Raw genomic sequence first — 24,620 nt, 5'->3', positions numbered from 1 at the left:
AAATGAAAAATGCAATGTCCCTTCCATAAGTACCTTCAGCTTGGCTGGGTATAGCATCATATACTTTATACCTTTCTCCCAGGAGGGCCCGTTTAATAGAGTAGAATGCTTGGCGTTGACAATGCTCATGAAGAGTGAAGTCCGGAAAGAACCTGACAGTCGCGTTCTCGTATGTGATATCGCCGTGGGATCTGGCTGCTTGTAGGATGGCATCGTCCCTGTAGTTGAGGATGCGGGTTATGATTGTTCTCAGCGGGGCCCTCAGGAGCGGCAGTGGCCCCAGTGCTCGATGCTCTCTCTCCACAGAGAAGAAAGTAGTTTTTTGGGGAGCAACATTTTAAGTATTAGTTCTTCCAGAAAGAGGTCTACTGACGGTCCTTCAGCCCCCTCAGGGACCCCCACCACAAGGATGTTGTTCTCAGCGACGGCCCGTATAGGGCGTGTTACCGGGGCGGTGACGTGGGGCAGAGGAGGGGCAGGGTGGGGGGTTGCAAAATGCGGCATACGGCCGATTGCAGGTAAGTTACGAAAAAAACAAAGAAAAATAATTTTGTTGCGTGCGCTGCATTGCATCTGGTACCTAGGGCATAGGTGCTAAAGAGCTGCAACATATCTTGTGCCACTCTAAGGCACCCAGCACCAAACCCATTCAGACTACCACCGCAGGCTGTGACAAGGTGCTCTAAGAAGTGAAAACACAACAGCACACACACTTCTGTGCCATGTCCCCTAACCCTGCATGTAATATTTGCAAGTCACCCCTATTGCAGTCCTTGCAGCGTTATGGCAGGGTGGATTATATTAGTGTGTGGACATATCTGCGTGACATATATGCGCCTGTGCTGGCCAGCTCAATTACTGCCAGTACACGTGAAAAGGGAAGCCATTTTGAATACATGTGCTGGACACTGGTCAAAAATGAGTTCCCCAGCTACATGATGGCCTGGCTGAAACTAGAGATGTTTGGTACCAAACATCTTGTATTAATAAACCCACATTGATTCCAATGATGGATTTATTAATACATGCACACAGAGGGCACCTTAGAGGTGCCCCTTGAAAACCTACCAACTAATAATGTGCTGACTGACTGGTCCTAGCCAGCCTGCCACCACAGGGAGTCTCTGACCCCCACGGGTGAGGGCCTTTGCTCTCAGGAGGTCAGGAACAGAGCCTGCTTAGTCAGAGGGTGTTTACACCTTTTCCCGCAGGATGATTTGCAAATTAGCATTCCAAAGAAAGAAGCTTCAAAGAGCCCACCTCCTTTGGTATGCAAATCTGGCTTCCCTCAAAGGAGAGGATGTTGACCTCCCCCCCACCCTCCTGTCCAGGGCCCATTTGGCACCTGGACAGGCAGAAAAATTGGTACTCAGAGAGACGAGTTCACCTTCAGGCTAGTAACACTCCTAAGGTGGGCTACTGGAAGTGAATACAAAAAGTAGAAGTCTTCCATCTTTGTGATGGCAAACTTAGGAACTCTGAGACAGTGTTATGCCCACTTCCTACAGGAAGTGGTCATATAGGGGGCATAGTGACCCCAGGGGTAAGTAGCCCATTTGCTACCACCCTATACTCCCCTGACACCCCTAAATCTAGTATTCAAGGGAACCCCTGGCACCAGGAAGTCATATCCTGCCGACCTAAAAGAAGAAGAATAACTGAAGAGGCATGAAAAGTAAGAATGGTGGAAGAAGCAACTGACTTTGCACCAACTCTGCTGGCCTGTTCACTGTTCCAGACAATTGCACCAAAGTAGACTTATCCTATAAGCTTCTGTGCCTCCAAAAGCCTGGGAGGACTATCAGCAGGGCCAGACAGGTCGTAGCGGGCACCGGGCATTTCCCCGGTGGGCTGCCCAGGTGGGGGCCAGTTTTAGGCCCTTGGGGGGCCGTTTTTGTTACAGGGCCGTTCCCTGTAACAAAATCGGCCGAAACCGGCCCTGGCAAATAGCTCTGCCGCAGCCCCAACCCCCTGGGGGGCCAGCCGAGCACTTTGCCAGGGCCGGTTTTGTTTCCCAGTCCGGCCCTGACTATCAGCACTCATGCCAAGACTCAGAAACTGCTGTGAACCAGCAGATATGGTTCCTCACACCCTGCAGGTACCAAAGAATAACTGTGAGTGCACCTGTCCTTCCAAACCTGAGTTGAAGTGGGCCAATGGTGCCAATGTGATCCCCCAGCCCTCCAGAGAAGAAGCCCACCTTGGGTTTGCCAGGAAGGGACTCCTCGATGCCGCCTGCAGCCTCTTTGTACAGCCCGTCCTGACTGCAAGTGATTCGGCTGTGAAAAACCCTGCGCCTCAAGACACCGCTGCACCCGTCGCCCCTGGCCCAAGTGGAAGTGGACGAAAGGTGTCCTCACGTCCCCAAGCATCGTGAGACCTGAGCCCCCTTGTTAGTTCAGCCTGACTGGTTTTCCAGTCAACACCTGCAACGTCTTTAAGACCGGATCAATCCTAATTGTCTAACATTGGGCACCAAATGCTGTAACACACCTCCACATCCGGATGCCCTAGACACTCCTGAAGTGACCTGTTGGTGTGGCTTTGGACCTTGCCTCATACTCATCTTAAGTCCAGGAGATTGGCCTTGTAAGTCACAGTGAAGTACCTATATGCAGTGTATGTGTTTCCTTCATAGGATAACATTACCACTTCAGAAAGTGTTGATTTTCCAAACCTGTAAAAATTCATAACTCAAAATGTACTTCCTGATTTTGATGATCTTAGTGCCAAAAGTTATATAAAGATAAGAGTAACTTTTATAAATTGATGTCGATCTCCTTTTTGAGCCTTTTCAAGTCAGGAGGCCAGGCAAATAGCCATTGGAGTCACTTTAGGGGTCCTGGGTTCAACAGATGCAGGTTCAGTCCTTCAAAGTTGAAGTCCTTTCAACAGCACAACAGTCCTTCTTCCTGTCAGAGTATCCGCAATTCCAGAAGCGTACTGAAGAGTCGATGTCTGAGTTTCAGTATTTATACACAGTTGTGCCCTTGAAGTACAGAGAAGCTTCTAGAGGAAAGTCTTTGAAGTGCACAGGTGCCCAACCTTCCTTACCCTGGCTCCAGACTAGCTGTCGGGGGTATGTACTACTTTGTGTGGAAGCAGGACGCAGCCTATTCAAGTGTGAGTGGGCTGGGCCCGACTGCACCCTACCATCCTGCCAGTGATGGCCCATCCAGGCACATCTAATCTCTCTATTGTTTGTGGCTGTCTAAAAGGAATAAACAAAGCTCAACTCTCAACTACACCTAGTCATGTGACCCAGAGACCGGCTACTGGTACTAAATGGCTAAGGGAGGAAAAATGTGAACTTTCTAAAAGTGGCATTTAAAAAAATCATAATTTACAAACCGACTTCACCATAAGTTAGGACTTTTCAATACAATTCCGAAAACACCAAACATGGTTATCTGCTCCTATTCGGAAATTACAGCTTATTAAATGTAATAAGGTAACCTCAATGTTAGTCTATGGGAGAGGAAGGTCTTGCAGTAGTGAAAAATGAATTTAAGAGTTTTCACTACCAGGACATGTGAAACTTAAAATTACACGTCCCTTTTTTCAAATACACTGCACCCTACCTCATGGGCTATCCAGGGCCTGACGAAGGGGTGACTTATATGTATTAAAAAGGAAGGTTTGGGCCAGGCAAAAGGTTTATTTTGCCAGTTTAAAATACCAGTTTAAAAACTGCGCACATAGGCTGCAATGGTAGGACTGAGTCATGTTTAAAGGGGCTACTTGCGTACGTGGCACCAGCAATACTGCAGGCCCACAAGTAGCATTTAATTTACAGGCCCTGGATGCATGTAGTACCACTTTACTAGGGACTTCTATGTAAAATTAATATGTCAATTGGAGATAAGCCAAAGTTACGGAGTGAACACATGCACCTTAGCATTGGTTAGCAGTGATAATGTGTGCAGAGTTCTAAGGCAACCAAAAAAGAGTTCAGCAAAAATGGGAGAAGACCACTCTAAGGTTGACAGGTCTAGCATGTGTCCCCTCCACCTGAAAGCAGGGAGAATTACCCAAGACTTGGGAGTTCTCATCACTAAGGCGGAAAAACAGGGATAGACCATAAGAATTGGCGTGGTCTAACCCAGGACAGTGTTCCACCATAAAGTCAATTTCCTGTAGGCAGGTGGACCACCTCAACAGTTGGGAACTTTGACCCTCATTTGCATTAGCCAAATCAGCTTATTAAATGTAATAAGGTGACTCCAATTTTAGACCATGGGAGAGGTAGGCCTTGCAGTAGTGACAAACAATTTGAAGAATTTTTCACTACCGTGACATGTAAAACCTAAAATTATATGATCCACTTTTTCAATATACTGCATCCTGCCCTGCCCAATGGACTGTCTAGGGCCTCCTCTGGGGGTGACATATATGTATTAAAAAGGAAGGTTTGGGCCTAGCAAAAGGTTTATTTTGCCTGCTCGAAATGGCAGTTTAAAAACTGCACACACAGGCTGCAATGGCAGGCCTGAGTCATGTTTAAAGGGGCTACTTGACTGAGTAAAACTAGCAGTGCTAGAGTTCAACATGTAAAAAAAAAAACATTGACAAAACCAATAGATATGGTATAGGTGAAACCTGTTGGCTTTGCCGGTGCTTGTTTTACTGTTTGACTGGCCGATGTTGGGCAGATGGAGCCTTCATTCATTTTTGCTTGCTTCCATTTCAGAAAGTTTAATGTTTAATTCACTATTGTTTGTTATTATAAGGGCGTCAATTAACTGAAATTGGGCTAAAAAATCAGTTGAAAATTGAGTATTGCTCAGAGCAATTGGTCCCAAAGTGTGTTGCGCTGGGCCTCAAAAATCGCTAAAATGGTACTGCCCAAAAGGAATTTTTCCTTCATTCCAATTATATTACAATTATTGGGTATTAGAATCGTCTCAGGGTAAAACCATCACTGTACCTTTCAGTTTTTACCTCATACCCATTTTGCCACTCAATTCTGAGTTTTACAACTCAGTTTGGAAATAACTTTCTGACACTCATTGCCACACTCAATTTCCACACATTCTTCCTACTACCAGCCTCTTGCCTAGCGCAAATTCCTCCAGTGTACAATACATGCCAACATTTTTTAAGAGGAATGTGTTAGATTTAAAAAACAAAATATTAGGGAAAATGAATTTCTCCCATTGACGTCTGTTGAGGCCTGAATGGGGTCTACTAGCATGTAGGGGACTTGCAAGTGTGCTGCAGGAGGATCTGATATCAGAAAGGAACATATATGCTTTTTCCGTATCCATCAGGAGCACGGAGAAGGCAGAGAGAGTGTGACAAAAATGTTGTGCACTGGTCTGCAGGAGCAGGTTACTGGCAGTGCATACTCTGGGTCACACAAGACCAGTCCTTTTCAGATCAGGTCCTGCAGGAATAAGGAGGCAATAAGGAGGCAGGACACACGCCTTAAAATTGGTAGACTCTCACCTGAATCGGGAGGGCTGGCGTGTATGGGTTATGGTTAGTGGTATTTTTATCGTGAAAAGCCACGAGATTCAGAATGACAGGGAGAAAAGGAAACGTATTGAGCAGTAGGCAAACGTATTTGAAGAGCTTCTTTCAACAGTAGGGAGGCTAATATAGGATGGTGTTGCCATGAGTTGCACTGATTAGATGTGTATTTATAATTAATCGCCATAATTGTTTCGGGTGTATGCATACTTTTTTTATAATGCAGCCTCGTTCTTGATTGAAACTACTTTCAAATTATATTTTTGTTAGGGAATTTCAGCTTTTACAAAAACTGACTGAGTTCTATAAAGCGTCCTTCTAAAGGACATGTATTAAAAATGACTGCGTGTTCCACACACAGACATCTGCAGTGATCACATTAACCAACTGTGGTATATTAACGTAAAAGAGTAAATTTGGCCACAACGGGTATTTATTTCTCCTTTAAAGCGTATGCACCACTTTAAATGTAGTTACCCGTAGGCGAAGGGCCCTCAAAATAGTTACAGAATATTTTGTTCTTTTTAGCCACTTCTCTGACCCCGCCCCTTTCCATTCAGGATCACACTTCCCATACTTTGTTATGCACTTCAACCACTGCCTCTCTGTAGTGCTTGGGAAATTGAACATTAATATTTAAACAATCAGAGTCTAAATCACATTTTCTTTTAACAGACCAAGCTGCTGAAGTTTTCCGCATTGACTGTCTTAGCTATTCAAAACCCCATTGCTCTGTCACTCACAGTAAGTAACAGTCTTCGCTGTGTGTTACATGTTGATTATAACCAGGGCCACTGGAATTATGCAGCAGTGGGGTTTAAATTATGCTGCAGGGTTCAGTACATAATGTGGCAAGAAAAGCAAATTATGCAGCACATTTTGGAATAGTATTACTTCGGTTAACACTGTCTAAGCATTAGTTACAACCGGCAACGGTCCGTGCAGGTAACAGGGGTGAGGCAGTGGGGCCTCATTGGGGGTGATTTCGAGGGACGATGCCAAGCAAACCCCCGTGCACGCGGTCGGTCAGCAGAGGCCCCGCTGACACCGCACCACACTGGCGACGAGTAGGGGATCGAGACCCTCGCTCGCCATCTGCCGCACACCTCACCGTGGCTGAACACGGAACCCTCGACCATGGCCGCGAGTCGCACGACATCGCGTGCACGTGAGCGCTCGGCCTGGCGGAGCGCACCCTGCCGCGCCGCATCTCCGACCTCTAGGAAAAGACGGTCAGTGTGCTTCCACGCGCTCATCCTGCACAGGAATCAACCCCAGCGTTACAGCCACAATTATACCACGCCCCAGCGCAAGGCCCCAGCAGCGTGTGTGGTCAACAGGGGAGCTGCTAATAGACATATATGCCCAAAAGACATACCCTGGTGAGCAAACACCACCTCAATTACCGAGGGAAAAGTAATTATTTATTTAATTTTCCCTCTGTGTCGTTCCTCGAAATCCCCCCCCAACGTGACCCACCGCTGTTACCTGCACGACCGCAGCTGGTTACAACTTATTAGCATCAGATTAACACCCAAATACAGCAATAAACAACAAAAAGGTAACCAGTTAATCTTTGCAAAGGGCCTTCCACTGTGCGGCAACATGTGTTGTTGCGTTTAGTAACTTTTGTACCGTTTGATCTAGAAACAATTTTTTGGGGGTTAAAATCTGTGTAATAGTTAGCGGTCTAGTCGCTACTGGACTGCAGCACTACATCCGCAGGCCAGGCGTGGCCTGCAGGGCTAATAAAAGGAAGCGCCCACTCGGGGGCGATACTTCCGGCTCTGCAGGCTAGTGTGGGCTGAATTATTGCATGCACAGCGCAAACCCCCGTGGACGCGGTCGGTCAGCAGAGGCCCTGCTGACACCGCACCACACTGGCGACGAGTAGGGGATCGAGACCCTCGCTCGCCATCTGCCGCACACCTCACCGTGGCTGAACACAGAACCCTCGACCGTGGCCGCGAGTCGCACGACATCGCGCGCACGTGAGCGCTCGGCCTGGCGGAGCGCACCCTGCCGCGCCGCATCTCCGACCTTTGGGAAAAGACGGTCAGTGTGCTTCCACGCGCTTATCCTGCACTGGAATCAACCCCAGCGTTACAGCCACAATTATACCACGCCCCAGCGCAAGGCCCCAGCAGCGTGTGTGGTCAACAGGGGAGCTGCTAATAGACATATATGCCCAAAAGACATACCCTGGTGAGCAAACACCACCTCAATTACCGAAGGCCAACAAAAGCATACATCTGTGCAGCAAAGAAACCGGCCCTCATTCACACCTTCACGGGGGGCTACTTTGTGCCATCACCTCTGCTGAGCCCATCCTGCAAGTGAGGAGCACGTTACCTGCCTCAGCATACCCAGTGCCTTCTGCCACCAAGCGCCATGTGGGACAACGACCAGGCGGCAGCACCGGCCCATGCACCCTTCCAACATGCAGCCTCAGGGGTCCTACCCCCATTCAGTGAATTGGAGGACCCCGCAATGGCCTCTCCCCGATGGAGAATTTGGATTGAACGCCTCAATAACTATTTCGTCGCAACCCGGGAGACAGATGAGGCGGTAAAGAGATCCCTGCTGCTGCATTACACTGGGGACGAAATCTTCAAACTATTCAAGCACCTGCCCAACACAGGAGCAGCGACTGACTATAACGCGGTGGTGGTCGCGTTAGACGCCCAATTTGACCCACACCTGAACCCCGATCAAGCCCGCCAGAGGGAGGGAGAGTCCATGGACACGTTCTACACCCGTTCGTGAACTCACCAGCACGTGCACTGAAGATGACCAAACAAAAGAGATCCGGGCACAACTAATCCAGGGTTGCCGCGACAAGACATTGAGAGGCCTCATCCTGCGCCAACCGAAGATCGCGCTCGAAGACATGCTGATACTGGCGAGATCACACGACCTGTCCGCTTCCAGAGCGAACGAGATGGACCAAGCACTAATCAAGCCCCTGGGACGGTCCGACAGCATCAAGACGGAGCACGCAGATGCCCTCCGAGCCAAGCAAAAAGGAGACTCGTTCAGGAGACCGAAGGCGGAAACATCCAAGCCAAGGTGTGGATACTGTGAACACGAACTACACGCCGCGAAGGACTGCCCGGCACAAGGAAAGACCTGCACCAACTGCGGAATACCCAACCACTTGGCCACCGTATGCTGGAGGCGCGCCAGAGGCCGTGACTTACGAAACCAAAAGCCCTCGACACGGGCAGTACGACAACTGTCAGTGACAGAATCAACGCCACCCGAAGACACGCAGAGAAAGGACAGTGATGTTATAGTTAGGCTCAAATTTCATTCGTACACAACCAGTGAAATTCAGCATTTATAGTTACCTGAGCTAACTAGAACTTATGCCCCTGCAATGCACTGCTTATCACCTTACATATTACATCACTCATGAAGTGGTCAGAAACAACACTGATGACATCTCAAAGGACATCACTGATTACACCACCCAGTGAGTGTAATTATTTTGTAGGAGTTTATGATTATTAGATATATATACTAAAGTACTACAAAAGTTAAAGTAGTATACTAGATGTACTACTAATGAGAGATACTACTTTTAATATATATAATGTGAGTGGCTGTTTGACTGTATGTATCCTTGTGCGTATAGGTGTGTGAGTGGCTGTATGGGTGTATACGTAGGTGTGTGAGCAGCTGTGTGAGTGAGTGAGATGCTGTGTGAGTGGCTGTATTGGTGAGCGAGTGGGTGTGCCAGTGGCCTTATGGGTGGGTGAGTGGCAGTGTGAGTGGCTTATGGGTGGGTAAGTGGGTGTGTAGTGACTATGGGTGAGTGAGTGGATGTCTGAATGACTGTATGAGTTTGTGGCTGGGTGTGTAAGTGGCTCTATGGGTGAGTGAGTTGCTGTTTGAGTGGGTGGTTTGTTCAGTGACTTGGTGCGTGAGTGGCTGAATTGGATAGTGAGGGTCTGTGTGAATAGCTGACAGGGTGAGCACATGTATGGATGTGTGAATAGGTATGTAAGTGGTTATGTGAGTGAGTGTTTGGCAGTGGCATTGCTACACACTTTGCCGCCCATGGCTGTTCCTGTCGTTGCCGCCCTGTCTTTCCAGGAGCCGCTTGGAAGAGCGGTGGAGTGCTGGTGATTCCCACGTTTGCCGCCCCGTAATAACTCACATAAGAGCAGGGGGCGCCCCCCCAAAACTTGTGCCACCTGGGACGGACCGCAACTCCCCACCCCCATTGCTACGTCACTGGTGTGTGGCTGTGTTGTGAGGCTGATTAAGTGAGTGAGTGGTTGTGTAAGTGATGTAATATGTGAAGTCACAAGCAGTGCCTTGTGGGGGTGTAAGTTATAGTTAGTGCAGGTAACTATAACCGCTGAATTTCACTTGTTATGTATGAGTGAAATATGAGCCTAACTATAATGTCCCTGTAACCTTTGGCCTTTTCAGTGAAATTCTAAAGTTGTTTAAATTCTATTTGATAGCGTCTCAGTATGCAGCCACCTTTCAGTTTTCTTTTTGCCCCATGTCAATTTCACCATCTCATTCAGAATTTTTAAGGCACGGCCAACGAATACAGGTTACAGTTAGTGAAATTTTCATAGGGAAGAGGCAGGCGATTCAAAATGTCCGTACTTCTCATATTAATCCAGATTCAGGCACAAACACCGACTTGCACCCGAGTCCAGAACTAACTTTAAATTCAGAATGAGGACCATAGAAGGAGAAAGGTGTTAAGCAGTAGGGCAGCTTATTTGAAGAACATCTTTCACCTGTAAAGGGGCTAGTATAAGATAGTGTTGTATCGCGCGTAACATTGATTAGAAGGCAAATGAGCATGGCCAGTGTAGAACTTATTTTCTGTAATCAGTGTAATGATGTATATTGCCCATGGCATCGTTTGTAATACATTAGGTACTGTGCCTTATGGTCCTTGGTTAGAAGTGTAATTTAAATGTTTTAAAAGTTCAAAATTCCCATAAATAATAGCCACACTGGCAGCAAGTTGATTGTGTTGAGCATATACGCAGTTTTTTTTATAACGCAGTATTGTTCTCAGTTACACTAGTCTGAAAATACATTTTTCGTTAATAAAGTCCACCTTAAATTGCATAACGTTTTCTTGCTACCCGTAATATGTGTATTCAGTGTGAACGCTTTCCCCAAAACATTCTGTTTACTTCTTCCCGCAATGTTTGGGTAATTACACCTTCATATTTAAAACATAAGTCTAAATCCGTTTTCCTAAAACAGAACCAGCTGTTGATGTTTTTCTGCCGTGTTTATCAAATCTATTCAAAACCTGCCACTCGCAGTGACACATTCGTTGTGTCTTAAGCTTTCATGTTTTGTTAATCATTCTATTCTCTGAAGAATGACGAATTTTGGATAAACACACAGAAGATAAAACGTACGAGGCGCATCCCGAAGTTCTTCATTTGTACCACAAGATGGCAGACGTAAACTTTCGTATCTGCTAACAGCAAGGTCATATCGCAAAAAATCTCTATTTGGGGCAATCATTGTAAACTTTCCAGACTAGGTTTTCAAATACAAAGGAATGGGTTTCTTGGGAGGAGCGCAGGAACCGTGGGTGATAACTTTGATGAATACCGGAATTCTTTTGGATTTGTATTATATAAATTGCAAGTTTCTAGATTTTGTCTATTAGTCTGGCATTCTTTATATTTAAAAGCATATAATGAGGTTGTGCAGACGTTTGACATGAGGTGCAGTTCGTGCTTCCTCTTGAATGCACTTGAGAGTGAGACTCGATTATGGATGGATATATTTGAGGGACAGGGGTTACACAGCTAACTGGGTATGAGTAGGCGTGATCACATTGATTACTGTGTTTATTTACATTGTATATTTTTGATTGATTTTAGTAAATATGTCCTCAAAATTTTCATTTGTAATACGTTTATTTTGTAATGTAATAATCATTTTTTTTGGTTTTATTCTGTTTTAGATTCATTCACCATGTCATCTTCATGTGGACATTTTAAAGTTGTGACATTTGCAGTTATATGCTGCTGTCGCAAAGTACATAGGGAACATGGGATGATCCTGTGAAAGACACACACACACACATATTTTTTTTTAATCATTTTGAAATAATCTAAAAACCATTACCTACATGTAATTTATTTATGGATAAATAAATAGGCTTTTTAAAATGTATGATGAAATAAAAAAATTAAACAAATTGCGAAAAGAAATACAGCACCAGTGTTTGAATTTGTAATTTTTGATTTAATTGAACAAAACAAAATCCAAAGAAACAAGATGAAAAAAAAGAGTAAATCGTGGTGAACGAAACTATTCTTGGAGAGCCAAAATTGTTTGAAATACAATGTACAAAATACAACTGTCATCAAAAAGGTAAATGTGTCCCGAAATAGTCCACAGGGTGAATGCTAGGCACACACTTGAAGACATTAGTTTCTGCTTCTCTTGCTGATGGTGGTGGAGGTCTTGCCATCCTCTCCTGATGGTCCGGATGAACATCCCCTCCTGAGGGGGGCTAGTGAATCCACAGTTGCAGGGACTGAAGTGGGTGCAGGTGTTTCCTCTTGTGGGAGGGCCTCCCTTTCTGTGGCTGACGCAGATGTAGTTGGACCACAGAAAGGGGAAGATGTTGCTGCAGTTATGGGTCAAACAATCCAGCAGCATCCCAATCAGGGATCCCAAATTCAAGTTGAGATTTTGCATCTGAACATTGTGCTCCCTCCCTACTTACTCTCCTGGAGCTCTCTAAGGACATAGCTCATCATTTCTTGGGACTGGTTGAGGGGTCCTAAGACTTGGTCGATGGGGCGTGGGTGACAATGAACCCAGGGGCCCTACTTTGCCGACACACAGATTCCCTCCCACAAACCCTACTCCCACTACCTTGACCCAGTGTGCCCCATCCCACTGGGTCCTGGCTGAACTGAAGCTGATGGTGGTGTTGGAACAACAGCAGCCAGGACTGGGGGGGCACACGATTGGCATGATGTTCTTTTGGGCACAGGAAGTGGAGGTATCCAGAGGCTGAGGTTTGGTGACTGCCATGGTGTAAGGTATTGGTGTGGGCGAGTGATGCTCACTGGAGCTGGCTGCCCAGGCAAACCAGATGGACCAGTCTGCTCCTCATCATCTGGACTTGCAGGAGTGGATTCCTAACTGAAGGCTTGTTCCTGTTCTGGAGTGGAAGTATCATCAGTAGCAGTGGCAGATGATTTTCCACATATTCTGGGTGTTGGACCAATCATAATGACAAAAACAATGAAAGTCTGGATTATACATCAAATGAGTTTGAAGTAAAAAAATTAAGCAACCTAAAAGGAAAAAGAAAATGAATATAATTATTATACCTTCCAGTAGTATTATAATAAATTCCAAAAACAGTTTACAGTACACACAAAACTACTTCCAAAGAGCATGTAAAATGATGTCCTGATATGAAAAAGAAAATTAGAACGTGATAGAAATGGGGGTCTCTAGCTGGCAGTGGTGTGCACCCTGTCCAAGAAGAGACCCTTATTCTAGTCATGGTAAGGGAGTTACACACTCAAAATAACCTCTGCTCTCCTCCTTAGTAGCTTGGCATGAGCAGTCTGGCTTATCTTCAAGACAATGTGTAAAGCATTTGTAAATACACACACAGTAACGCAGTGAAAACACTACAAAAGGACACCACACCAGCTTAGAAAAATAACCAATATATATCTGAATTAAAAAAGGCAAAAACGACAAAAATCCAACATACAAAAGAAAATATATCACTTTTAAAAGGTTCTAAATAGTTCAGTCCATAGGAGACTATGGATGTGTCACTTTTAACACAAAGTGCCTAGGATGCGTCAAAATAAAAGACGAGCACAGGCGCAGGGGCAGTGAGGCACCATAAAAGCAAAGCGATGCATTGATTCCTTACTCCCAGGGGCAGTGATGTGTCGATTCCTTACTGCCAGGGAAGGTGACGCGTCGATTTTTTACTAAAGTGCAGGGGAGGTGATGCCTCAATTCTTTACTGTCACGGGAGGTGATGCATCCGTTCCTTACTGTGAGAGAAGATGATGCGTTAATCTCTGGATACCCAGCATCGGTTCCTTACCACTTGGCCATTTTGATGAAGAACTTTGGTGCACAGGTATGATGGGTTGAAATTCCAGATGTGCTGGGTCGATGCAGCGGTGCTGGAAGAGGCGCTGCATCAATTTCCCAGCCACAACGTAGGTGATGCTTCTCTTTCTTTTTTTTAAATTCTTTTTATTAACTTGCTCATCACTCATCAATACATTAGACACATGGTAGCGGCTACAGAGACATTCATATTGTACTGTCGACCAGGGGTGTAACACAGGCCCCCGCAGCTCCCGCAGTGCGGGGGGCCCAACTCCAGGGGGCCCCCTCAGCACAGCACTTCGGCCAGAGAGCTCCTGATAGAGTCCGGAGGTCACCCCTCCACGTACCTTGCAGGGGTCCCCTTCAATTATTCTTATGTCACTGCTGTCGACATATCTTCAATGCACAATTTTACATCACATAAGGGTAGATCCTGTACTGTTTCACTTGCAATAAACAATGGATATGATCTTTGGCGTTCGTATCGCGGAGGGTCCTTGATGAAACTTGCCCCCTCCGCACAGTCATCCTTACTCTGGGTCTAGTGCACAATATACTTGCCATGGGATCCAGATTTTCTCCCATTTGTTAATACACCCCCTGCTGCACTATATAGTTTTTTCTGCCCTTTGGCACCATTCTAAATCTTTTGCCCAGTCAGCCACCACTGGCAGATGCCTCTATCCCCAGTTATGAGCTTTATTCCTCTTGACTACCACTGCGGCTAGTGCCACCCACATTCTGGCGTGTCTGGAACAGTGTTCCCTCCCCCAGTATCTACAGCAGCATCCCTTTGCCTCAAGTGGGACTTCTATTGAAAGAACTCGCAATATAATTGTAGCCCCTGCCCCCCAATTTCCACGGATCATCGGACACTCCCAGAGGGTATGAAAAAAGGAACCCTCCTGTCCGCATCCCCTCAGACACAGAGGAGCACCCGCCCTTCCCATCTTGTAGATTAGGCTGCAAGAGTAGTATGTTCTGTGAAGAACCTTCAGCTGTACTAGTCTGAATCGTGCATGTATCGCTAGCTGTCTGGGCTCCTGTAGGGCCTCCACCCATTACTCATCTGTGATGTTACCTAAGCCGTCCGTCCACTTCGCTCTCAGCGGTTCCAGTTGGTCAGGTGCATTATTTATCAACTTCCTGTATATCACTGAGACCCCTTGTTTCGGGATAGTGTCTAATGGTACGCTATCCTCCAGGGGAGAGAAGCCGGGTAGATCGCACCCCTCTTGGATGTGAATCCGTAGTGCATGGCCCAACCTATAATAGTTAAATGTCTGAGACACCGCTAGATCAAACTCTTGGCTTAGGGAGTTCAGGGAAATAAAGGCTCTACTCCTCCACACGTCCCCCATGTGTTCAATCCCTATCTTTGCCCATCCCGAGAATCCAGTCAAGTTTGAGACTTCTGATAGTCTGTAACTCATCCAAAGCGGGGTCCTGTCTGTTTATACATAGCGGCAACCAGCGTAGGTCTCGGCATCCGTCCAGGCCTGGACCACCACCGATGTATGGATGGGAAGAGTTTTCTTCTTCTTCGGCTGTACAGAATGGCCTCATAATTTTGGCCTGGCATTGCCTCTCTGTCAACCCTATATGCAGGCTCATCCCAGTCAGCGAATACCCACTCATTAATCACAAGCAACTGTGAAGCCCAGTAGTTGAGTTTAATGTTTGGGACCGCTAGTCCTCCATCGTATAGGCCTCTCTGCAGCTTCTTCAGCGTAATTTGTGAGTGCTTCCACACCATAGTAATTTACGGAGCTCCTAATCTACTTGATTAAAGAAAATTCATGGGATAGGCTAAGGCGTATTTTGTAACACATACAGGAGTCTTGGGAGGGACATCATCTTATATAGGATGGTGTTGTATATTGATTCTTCATGTAATATGGCTGACAGTGGCCATTAGCCCTTCCTCAGACGGCTCTGCCCATCAAGATTAACAGGAGGAAGCGCCAATGCACTATATCTGACCTAAGTCGGTGTAATTGAGGCATCAGATCACGTTTTACAAACAATTACGATCTCTGGACACATAAATGCCCAGATCTCTGAAGCCCACTAATTCGATTGGGGCCACACACTGTGTTGGCAGTCTAGGAGGAGGCCCCAACAGGGGAAAAATCAAAGATTTGGCCCCATTTATTCTGTAGCCGGAGTAACTGCCGAACCGCTCAAATATATGCAGAATAATGGCCATTGAATAGTACGGCCTAGACACATATAGTATGATGTTGTTGGCGCACAGAGAAATACACTCTTCCCAACCATCACTTGAGGGAATCACTCATATCATTTGATCAGCCCTGATCCAGGCCGCTAGTGTCTCCAGCACCAGGGCAAAGATAAGAGGGGACAGAGCGCACCCCTGCCTATTGCCTCGACCAAGTGAAAAGGGCACTCACAGCACTCCATTCACCCTCAGCCAACGGGTCTCTGTACAGAAGTCCCACCGAGGCACAGAACTTCGGCCCAAAGCCCAGTCTGCTCAAGATGGCGAATAGATATGAACCATTTAATGCTGTCGAATGCCATAGATGCATCTTACGCCATCAGTGCTGTTTGGTCCATATTTGGTTGGGCCGTCGTATGTAGCACCCCGTATAACCAGTTATGGTAGGTGCTTCTGCCTAACATAAACCCTGATTGGTCAATATAAATGAGTGAGGATAAAGTCTATGTCGGCCTTGTTGCCAGCTATTTAGTGAGCACTTTTGCCTCCATGTTTAGTAGCGATATGGGTCTGTAGCAACTGCATTCCTCCGGAGGTCTGCCCATTTGTGAATTACCTACTATGGTGGCTGTACGCTGATCAACTGGCAACTGCCCCGACTCTCTTGCTGCCTCAAACATTTCTAACATTGGTCTGGCCACTATGTCAGTCATCACTTTAAAAAGTTCAACCGGCAGACCATTCGGCCCACAGCTTTTCCTGATTGCAGGGCACGTAGGGCCCCCAATATCTCCGCCACTGTCAAGTCTGCCTCCATAGCCTCTGCTGCTTTGGTGGGAAACATCCTGAGGGTGAAGTCCTTCAGGAACTCCTCACAGCCTTTTCTTGTTCTATTACTGGCCTGTGCATAGAAAGTAGTGTAGTAGGTGGCAAATTCCAAAGCTATATCAGCGTTTGTGGTTCGCAGGCCCTCCCCATTTTATCTCCAAACCTGACCACCCATGTCCTATCCTTATCTCTTTCTTCCAGCCAGGCCAGGTGCTTAGTCACCTTATCTCCAACATCATAAAGGCGGCTCTGAGTCGCCAGGTTATAGCATCTCGCTGCATTCTCGGATAGGGCTCGTAAGTCTTGCTGGCGTAGGCGAAGCCCATGTCATATTTCCGCATCTCCACCCCTCACCACCTCTGCTTCTAAGGCCAGTATATCCATCTCAAATCCTTACACTCCTGTGCAGCCTCTCCCGCCCCCCACCAGGGCCACTGCTTGTCCCCTTATCACAGTCTCAAATGTTTCACATAATCTGATTGGGGGTGATACTGAACCCTGATTCTCCTCAAAACTATGTTGTGCTGCCGTGTAAAGGTGCTCTGTTACTTCTTCATCGCCAGACTGCCAGTGATCTAATCTCCGAAAGGCCTGCTGGTCAATATATGGGCCCACAATGGTGACTCCTACTGGCAAATGATCTGATATCCCCCTGGCATAGTGTGTGGCATCGATAAAGGAGCTCACCTGACCTTGGAGGACAAACCAATAGTCTAGGCGTGCCATGGGACTGAGTGGAGCAGAGAAAAATGTGTATTGAGTGCAACTAGGGTTGTGAAGTCTCCACAGGTCCACCATGCCCTTTGCCGGGCTGAACGAGCGCAATGGCCCTTCGGCTGGGCGGGCCTGGGTCCCTCCCCATCGATCTAAGTCTGGGAGCATCACTGCATTCATATCTCCCCCCACCAGAGTTGTAGAAACAGCTCTCCCACTCTAGGGCGGACCTCAGCATGTAGCCTTGGTAGGAAATATACAGAGCACAGAGTCAGAACCGTACCCTCCCATGTACACAATACCGCTGCATAGCAACCTTGTGTGTCACAATATGTCTTGGAGATCACGTATGGCACTGAGGCTTTGACTAGGATCTCTGCTCCTTGTGCATCGGTAGAGTAGCCTGTATGTGTGAGGAGCTTATATCCAAAGCGGTCTAATGCTTTATAGTGGTTGCCCCTCAGGTGCGTCTCTTGGAGCATCACAAAATCTGGGAATGACGTTTAATGTATTGCAGGACTAGTGTACGCTTAATCTTATTGCACAGGCCATTCACATTCCTGGACCAAATACGAAGGCGATTGGATTTTTGTAGCAGTGGTAGTACTTTCTGGGTCACGGGCATTGAACAGTTCACTCGCTATTGATGACCACCCTGCAACCGCCATCACACTCCCTTGATTTCGATGAGCATACCATAAACATGCACTAACAGTGTCAAACTTCCCAAAAGAACTCCCCCTCCCTGCATAGTGAGCTAACAATTATCACAACCTTGTACATATAACTGTGGGGGTAGCATTACCTCCGCCGCCAGTGAAACCATAGTAAGCTGCAATATTCCATATTCACCCCTGCTCATAAAAACTTCATTGCTGCACCTATCCTAACCCAGGCGCAGAATTCCCACTCATTTAAAAAACAAAGAAGCCATGAAGGACTTGCCCCAGGCAGGCCATCATGAGCGCCATTTACTCACTCTCCGGTTAAACCTCTGCCTCACGCCCGGGCCAGGCCCTAACTCCAACCAATAATCAACAAAGCGTCCTTCCTTTTCTGGCGTTTGCGTTCAACTTTACTCCAGCCCTCCATCCAGTCCCATGCATCCTCTGGAGAAATGAAAAATGCAATGTCCCTTCCATAAGTACCTTCAGCTTGGCTGGGTATAGCATCATATACTTTATACCTTTCTCCCAGGAGGGCCCGTTTAATAGAGTAGAATGCTTGGCGTTGACAATGCTCATGAAGAGTGAAGTCCGGAAAGAACCTGACAGTCGCGTTCTCGTATGTGATATCGCCGTGGGATCTGGCTGCTTGTAGGATGGCATCGTCCCTGTAGTTGAGGATGCTGTTATGATTGTTCTCAGCGGGGCCCTCAGGAGCGGCAGTGGCCCCAGTGCTCGATGCTCTCTCTCCACAGAGAAGAAAGTAGTTTTTTGGGGAGCAACATTTTAAGTATTAGTTCTTCCAGAAAGAGGTCTACTGACGGTCCTTCAGCCCCCTCAGGGACCCCCACCACAAGGATGTTGTTCTCAGCGACGGCCCGTATAGGGCGTGTTACCGGGGCGGTGACGTGGGGCAGAGGAGGGGCAGGGTGGGGGGTTGCAAAATGCGGCATACGGCCGATTGCAGGTAAGTTACGAAAAAAACAAAGAAAAATAATTTTGTTGCGTGCGCTGCATTGCATCTGGTACCTAGGGCATAGGTGCTAAAGAGCTGCAACATATCTTGTGCCACTCTAAGGCACCCAGCACCAAACCCATTCAGACTACCACCGCAGGCTGTGACAAGGTGCTCTAAGAAGTGAAAACACAACAGCACACACACTTCTGTGCCATGTCCCCTAACCCTGCATGTAATATTTGCAAGTCACCCCTATTGCAGTCCTTGCAGCCCTATGGCAGGGTGGATTATATTAGTGTGTGGACATATCTGCGTGACATATATGCGCCTGTGCTGGCCAGCTCAATTACTGCCAGTACACGTGAACAGGGAAGCCATTTTGAATACATGTGCTGGACACTGGTCAAAAATGAGTTCCCCAGCTACATGATGGCCTGGCTGAAACTAGAGATGTTTGGTACCAAACATCTTGTATTAATAAACCCACATTGATTCCAATGATGGATTTATTAATACATGCACACAGAGGGCACCTTAGAGGTGCCCCTTGAAAACCTACCAACTAATAATGTGCTGACTGACTGGTCCTACCCAGCCTGCCACCACAGGGAGTCTCTGACCCCCACGGGTGAGGGCCTTTGCTCTCAGGAGGTCAGGAACAGAGCCTGCTTAATCAGAGGGTGTTTACACCTTTTCCCGCAGGATGATTTGCAAATTAGCATTCCAAAGAAAGAAGCTTCAAAGAGCCCACCTCCTTTGGTATGCAAATCTGGCTTCCCTCAAAGGAGAGGATGTTGACCTCCCCCCCACCCTCCTGTCCAGGGCCCATTTGGCACCTGGACAGGCAGAAAAATTGGTACTCAGAGAGACGAGTTCACCTTCAGGCTAGTAACACTCCTAAGGTGGGCTACTGGAAGTGAATACAAAAAGTAGAAGTCTTCCATCTTTGTGATGGCAAACTTAGGAACTCTGAGACAGTGTTATGCCCACTTCCCACAGGAAGTGGTCATATAGGGGGCATAGTGACCCCAGGGGTAAGTAGCCCATTTGCTACCACCCTATACTCCCCTGACACCCCTAAATCTAGTATTCAAGGGAACCCCTGGCACCAGGAAGTCATATCCTGCCGACCTAAAAGAAGAAGAATAACTGAAGAGGCATGAAAAGTAAGAATGGTGGAAGAAGCAACTGACTTTGCACCAACTCTGCTGGCCTGTTGGTGCCAATGTGATCCCCCAGCCCTCCAGAGAAGAAGCCCACCTTGGGTTTGCCAGGAAGGGACTCCTCGATGCCGCCTGCAGCCTCTTTGTACAGCCCGTCCTGACTGCAAGTGATTCGGCTGTGAAAAACCCTGCGCCTCAAGACACCGCTGCACCCGTCGCCCCTGGCCCAAGTGGAAGTGGACGAAAGGTGTCCTCACGTCCCCAAGCATCGTGAGACCTCAGCCCCCTTGTTAGTTCAGCCTGACTGGTTTTCCAGTCAACACCTGCAACGTCTTTAAGACCGGATCAATCCTAATTGTCTAACATTGGGCACCCAATGCTGTAACACACCTCCACATCTGGATGCCCTAGACACTCCTGAAGTGACCTGTTGGTGTGGCTTTGGACCTTGCCTCATACTCATCTTAAGTCCAGGAGATTGGCCCTGTAAGTCGCAGTGAAGTACCTATATGCAGTGTATGTGTTTCCTTCATAGGATAACATTACCACTTCAGAAAGTGTTGATTTTCCAAACCTGTAAAAATTCATAACTCAAAATGTACAACCTGATTTTGATGATCTTAGTGCCAAAAGTTATATAAAGATAAGAGTAACTTTTATAAATTGATGTCGATCTCCTTTTTGAGCCTTTTCAAGTCAGGAGGCCAGGCAAATAGCCATTGGAGTCACTTTAGGGGTCCTGGGTTCAACAGATGCAGGTTCAGTCCTTCAAAGTTGAAGTCCTTTCAACAGCACAACAGTCCTTCTTCCTGTCAGAGTATCCGCAATTCCAGAAGCGTACTGAAGAGTCGATGTCTGAGTTTCAGTATTTATACACAGTTGTGCCCTTGAAGTACAGAGAAGCTTCTAGAGGAAAGTCTTTGAAGTGCACAGGTGCCCAACCTTCCTTACCCTGGCTCCAGACTAGCTGTCGGGGGTATGTACTACTTTGTGTGGAAGCAGGACGCAGCCTATTCAAGTGTGAGTGGGCTGGGCCCGACTGCACCCTACCATCCTGCCAGTGATGGCCCATCCAGGCACATCTAATCTCTCTATTGTTTGTGGCTGTCTAAAAGGAATAAACAAAGCTCAACTCTCAACTACACCTAGTCATGTGACCCAGAGACCGGCTACTGGTACTAAATGGCTAAGGGAGGAAAAATGTGAACTTTCTAAAAGTGGCATTTAAAAAAATCATAATTTACAAACCGACTTCACCATAAGTTAGGACTTTTCAATACAATTCCGAAAACACCAAACATGGTTATCTGCTCCTATTCGGAAATTACAGCTTATTAAATGTAATAAGGTAACCTCAATGTTAGTCTATGGGAGAGGAAGGTCTTGCAGTAGTGAAAAATGAATTTAAGAGTTTTCACTACCAGGACATGTGAAACTTAAAATTACACGTCCCTTTTTTCAAATACACTGCACCCTACCTCATGGGCTATCCAGGGCCTGACGAAGGGGTGACTTATATGTATTAAAAAGGAAGGTTTGGGCCAGGCAAAAGGTTTATTTTGCCAGTTTAAAATACCAGTTTAAAAACTGCGCACATAGGCTGCAATGGTAGGACTGAGTCATGTTTAAAGGGGCTACTTGCGTACGTGGCACCAGCAATACTGCAGGCCCACAAGTAGCATTTAATTTACAGGCCCTGGATGCATGTAGTACCACTTTACTAGGGACTTCTATGTAAAATTAATATGTCAATTGGAGATAAGCCAAAGTTACCGAGTGAACACATGCACCTTAGCATTGGTTAGCAGTGATAATGTGTGCAGAGTTCTAAGGCAACCAAAAAAGAGTTCAGCAAAAATGGGAGAAGACCACTCTAAGGTTGACAGGTCTAGCATGTGTCCCCTCCACCTGAAAGCAGGGAGAATTACCCAAGACTTGGGAGTTCTCATCACTAAGGCGGAAAAACAGGGATAGACCATAAGAATTGGCGTGGTCTAACCCAGGACAGTGTTCCACCATAAAGTCAATTTCCTGTAGGCAGGTGGACCACCTCAACAGTTGGGAACTTTGACCCTCATTTGCATTAGCCAAATCAGCTTATTAAATGTAATAAGGTGACTCCAATTTTAGACCATGGGAGAGGTAGGCCTTGCAGTAGTGACAAACGATTTGAAGAATTTTTCACTACCGTGACATGTAAAACCTAAAATTATATGATCCACTTTTTCAATATACTGCATCCTGCCCTGCCCAATGGACTGTCTAGGGCCTCCTCTGGGGGTGACATATATGTATTAAAAAGGAAGGTTTGGGCCTAGCAAAAGGTTTATTTTGCCTGCTCGAAATGGCAGTTTAAAAACTGCACACACAGGCTGCAATGGCAGGCCTGAGTCATGTTTAAAGGGGCTACTTGACTGAGTAAAACTAGCAGTGCTAGAGTTCAACATGTAAAAAAAAAACATTGACAAAACCAATAGATATGGTATAGGTGAAACCTGTTGGCTTTGCCAGTGCTTGTTTTACTGTTTGACTGGCCGATGTTGGGCAGATGGAGCCTTCATTCATTTTTGCTTGCTTCCATTTCAGAAAGTTTAATGTTTAATTCAATATTGTTTGTTATTATAAGGGCGTCAATTAACTGAAATTGGGCTAAAAAATCAGTTGAAAATTGAGTATTGCTCAGAGCAATTGGTCCCAAAGTGTGTTGCGCTGGGCCTCAAAAATCGCTAAAATGGTACTGCCCAAAAGGAATTTTTCCTTCATTCCAATTATATTACAATTATTGGGTATTAGAATCGTCTCAGGGTAAAACCATCACTGTACCTTTCAGTTTTTACCTCATACCCATTTTGCCACTCAATTCTGAGTTTTACAGCTCAGTTTGGAAATAACTTTCTGACATTCATTGCCACACTCAATTTCCACACATTCTTCCTACTACCAGCCTCTTGCCTAGTGCAAATTCCTCCAGTGTACAATACATGCCAACATTTTTTAAGAGGAATGTGTTAGATTTAAAAAACAAAATATTAGGGAAAATGAATTTCTCCCATTGACGTCTGTTGAGGCCTGAATGGGGTCTACTAGCATGTAGGGGACTTGCAAGTGTGCTGCAGGAGGATCTGATATCAGAAAGGAAAATATATGCTTTTTCCGTATCCATCAGGAGCACGGAGAAGGCAGAGAGAGTGTGACAAAAATGTTGTGCACTGGTCTGCAGGAGCAGGTTACTGGCAGTGCATACTCTGGGTCACACAAGACCAGTCCTTTTCAGATCAGGTCCTGCAGGAATAAGGAGGCAATAAGGAGGCAGGACACACGCCTTTACAATTGGTAGACTCTCACCTGAATTGGGAGGGCTGGCGTGTATGGGTTATGGTTAGTGGTATTTTTATCGTGAAAAGCCACGAGATTCAGAATGACAGGGAGAAAAGGAAACGTATTGAGCAGTAGGGAAACGTATTTGAAGAGCTTCTTTCAACAGTAGGGAGGCTAATACAGGATGGTGTTGCCATGAGTTGCACTGATTAGATGTGCATTTATAATTAATCGCCATAATTGTTTCGGGTGTATGCATACTTTTTTTATAATGCAGCCTCGTTCTTGATTGAAACTACTTTCAAATTATATTTTTGTTAGGGAATTTCAGCTTTTACAAAAACTGACTGAGTTCTGTAAAGCGTCCTTCTAAAGGACATGTATTAAAAATGACTGCGTGTTCCACACACAGACATCTGCAGTGATCACATTAACCAACTGTGGTATATTAACGTAAAAGAGTAAATTTGGCCACAACGGGTAATTATTTCTCCTTTAAAGCGTATGCACCACTTTAAATGTAGTTACCCGTAGGCGAAGGGCCCTCAAAATAGTTACAGAATATTTTGTTCTTTTTAGCCACTTCTCTGACCCCGCCCCTTTCCATTCAGGATCACACTTCCCATACTTTGTTATGCACTTCAACCACTGCCTCTCTGTAGTGCTTGGGAAATTGAGCATTAATATTTAAACAATCAGAGTCTAAATCACATTTTCTTTTAACAGACCAAGCTGCTGAAGTTTTCCGCATTGACTGTCTTAGATATTCAAAACCCCATTGCTCTGTCACTCACAGTAAGTAACAGTCTTCGCTGTGTGTTACATGTTGATTATAACCAGGGCCACTGGAATTATGCAGCAGTGGGGTTTAAATTATGCTGCAGGGTTCAGTACATAATGTGGCAAGAAAAGCAAATTATGCAGCACATTTTGGAATAGTATTACTTCGGTTAACACTGTCTAAGCATTAGTTACAACCGGCAACGGTCCGTGCAGGTAACAGGGGTGAGGCAGTGGGGCCTCATTGGGGGTGATTTCGAGGGACGATGCCAAGCAAACCCCCGTGCACGCGGTCGGTCAGCAGAGGCCCCGCTGACACCGCACCACACTGGCGACGAGTAGGGGATCGAGACCCTCGCTCGCCATCTGCCGCACACCTCACCGTGGCTGAACACGGAACCCTCGACCATGGCCGCGAGTCGCACGACATCGCGTGC

Source organism: Triturus cristatus, chromosome 5_2 (genome assembly GCF_964204655.1).
Source record: "Triturus cristatus chromosome 5_2, aTriCri1.1, whole genome shotgun sequence".
Taxonomy (NCBI): domain Eukaryota; kingdom Metazoa; phylum Chordata; class Amphibia; order Caudata; family Salamandridae; genus Triturus; species Triturus cristatus.
Note: the sequence above shows the minus strand (reverse complement) of the source record.